Consider the following 3296-nt stretch of genomic DNA (forward strand, 5'->3'; position numbering starts at 1 on the left):
CCAGTATTGGGATTGCTAGGTCAAATCTCCAAACTGCTTTCCACAGTTTGGAGATTTCTTAAATAACTTAAAATAGCTGAACCAATTTATACTTCCACCAGTAGAGTGTAAACATTTCCTTTTATCTGCAGTCTCTGCATTCTCTGTTGTTTTTGGACTTTGCAATAATAGCCATTCTCACTGGTGTGAAATGGTATCTCATTGTGATTTTGATTTGCATTTCTCTGATGATGAGTGATGCTGAGCATTTTTCCACATGTTTGTTGCCCACTTATGTCTTCTTTTTGGAAGTGTCTATTTATATATTTTACCCACTTTTAAATGATGTTATTTGTTTTTTTGCTTGTTGAATTGTTTGACTCTATAGATTATGGATATTAAACCTTTGTTAGACGCATAGTTTGCAAACATTTTCTACCATCTGTAGGTTGTTTACTCTCTTGATAATTTATTTTGCTGTGCAGAAGCTTTTTAGTTTAAGTCTCACTTGTCAAATTTTGTTTTTTTAAAATTGCATTGATTTATTTATTTTATTTTTGTTATTGTTTTGAGGCAGGGTCTCACTCTGTTGACCGGGATGGAGTGCAACCTCCCAGGCTCAGGCAATCCTCCCACCTCAGCCTCCCAGGTAGCTGAGACTACAGGCACACGTCACTACAACTGGCTATTACACACACACACACACACACACACACACACACATATATAGTAGTCATGTGGTCTCATTGTATTTCCCAGGCTCGAATTCCTGGGTTCAACTGATCTTCCCATCTCGGCCTCCCAATGTGCTAAGATTACAGGCATGAGCTAGCATGCCTGGCCTGCAATAGCTTTTGAGTACTCATCTATAAATTCTTTCCCAGGGAAGAGGCAAAATTCTTTCTAGTAGTCAGCACACACTAAAAACGACTCAGATCTCTAGCTATCAGTTTTGAAGGTTTTTAACCGTATGTGATGAACTGTAACAGGGGTTGACCTATTATATCTTTCAAATATTGCTTCATTCTTCATAAACATTGCTCTCTCTGACACCTCATCTGCAAAGCAACCTAGTTAAAGTTCTAGTGATTTACCTAGTTTCTGCATATGGTGGTCACATATTTCTTTCTTTTAATACTTCATGTAAGTGTGTGTCTTTGTAACTGGCATCTAAAAGAGATGGAATCTTGCCCATTCAGGACAACTTCTTATAAAATTCTATTTATTATAATGGGGTCAACCTGAGACATTCCAAAGATCGGTGAAAAAAAAAAATGCCCAAATCTAGAACAGTTTTAGTAACACTCATGACATTTGTGCAGCTGTTTTTGAACCTATATCCCAGCACTCTCCTTATAACCACCTCTGAATTCCTTGTCATTATTATGCAATAAAATGGAGATTCACTTATTGCCTAGGTAATGATATAATTAGTTCAATAGATTGCTACTGATTCTCATAGAATTCTCCCAAATCTCATTAATTAGTCCATGAGGACTTCATCCTCCCACTCCTCGAAAGCCATGTTTTTTTCAACATTCTATCTATGCATAAATTGTGTGGTTGTGCTGTGTCCTCCCCAAAGTCACTGATCAAGGTGTGGGGATTAGAGAATGAAATGTAACCAGTGCTACTACTCAAGGCACATCCTGGGAGGCTGCATGGTCCTGGAGAAAGGCACATCTGTTTATGATTGCTCTACTTGGAGGGGCATTTATTTTCAGTTACTTATTCGCAGGGTATAAGAAAGAGTCTCCATTTTTGATGTGCTGGTACAAGGCCCTGCTAACAGAGAACCTTCGCTTCAACTCCACACCCTAGCCATCATAAAACCCCCACATCATTCTGATTTCCGGGCTCTCTCAATCCATTTTTAGTTGTGCCTGGGAGATACTATACTCTTCCCGGAAGCCTCATTGTGTGAGTTTTAATGAATATGTTCTCATTCTAGTGGGGCATATATGGTGTCATAAGTCTCAATATGCAAACCAAATTTTGGGTAAAGGTTCATTTTGTTTCTGCAAAGTGTTCACAACAGAGGGGGAGCTTTTCTTCATTTCCCACAAATGCCCGGTATGTATGCTGCAAATATATTGTGTGGTTGTTCAAGAGACAATGACTGCGAGAAGTAGAAGCAGAAAATTACAAAAAGGACACAGAAGAGTAGGCAAGAGCAGCAGAAGGTAAAAGCAAGTGTAACCTAAGACAAGAAACCTGTGTTGAGCAAAGAAAGAATCCAGCAATGCTTGCAATACAGGAGTTGCGACAGGTGTAGTGGTTGTTCTGACTGTTGCCAGAGAGAAATTGTCACTCACTCTCACATGTCCCTGTAGTGAACAGAAGACACTGAAATCAAGGGGAGGTAAAGCTGATACCACTGATTATGTTGTCGCCATGAGGATTTGTAAGTTTTTCTGAAGACTTTTCCAGAATTTGGTCAGGTGTAAACTATTATATGACTATAAAACTTTTTAGACGTTTTAAGTATTAGACTTAAATGCATTTTTTCCAGTTTTCAGTCTAAGCCCTAAAGGTATGTAATGAGGATTTTTATTTTACCTTTTACTAGATATTTTTTTTTTCCTTATTGCATATCTTTCTATTAAAGAATAAATCTTGTTAAAAGACTGACATAAAAGCCTGTAGGTTTTATTGTAGAAGCAAATTTATTTTCTGGTTCATTTAATGATAATCAAATTATAGGAACAGTTAAAAAGTGAAAGTCAAGTCATTCAATCTAGCACAACCCAGGCAGCCACAATCGTGACCTGAGGATACAAATTACTTCTCTTGAAGCTATTGTATGAAGTATCCCTTTCTTTTAGAGATGAAATTGTATTTGTACAAATGAACTTTTAAGAAACCGATCTTCATCCATATATAGATGAAAGAGTTAGATTATTTAGATAAATCAATGAAAGTTAAATGTAATGTTTGGCACTTTATAAACAAAATGACTAAATATTCATTTTTCAACTAGGCAGTGTATTATACGTGTAATCAATGTCTTTTCTATCAGTGGCTATCTACCAATTTTTCATATACCTGAATAGAAATTGGTAATTTACTACATTTCATAATCATGAGATAACAATTTTAAAACATTCAAAGCTGTGACATTTGTGTACCTCTCAATTACTGGAACAGTAAAATTATATTCGAATAAATATAAAGATGTATATTTATACTTCTCTTAGTCAAATTTAGTTGTGCTTTAATTTCCATATTAGTTTTCAACTTAGTTTAGTCATCTATTATGCTCAATGAATGCTGTTATTATTGTGTAGTATGTTGTAAGTTTTTTTTTTTTTTTTTTT

This window comes from Mandrillus leucophaeus, unplaced genomic scaffold (assembly GCF_000951045.1).
Source record: "Mandrillus leucophaeus isolate KB7577 unplaced genomic scaffold, Mleu.le_1.0 Scaffold312, whole genome shotgun sequence".
NCBI classification, from domain to species: domain Eukaryota; kingdom Metazoa; phylum Chordata; class Mammalia; order Primates; family Cercopithecidae; genus Mandrillus; species Mandrillus leucophaeus.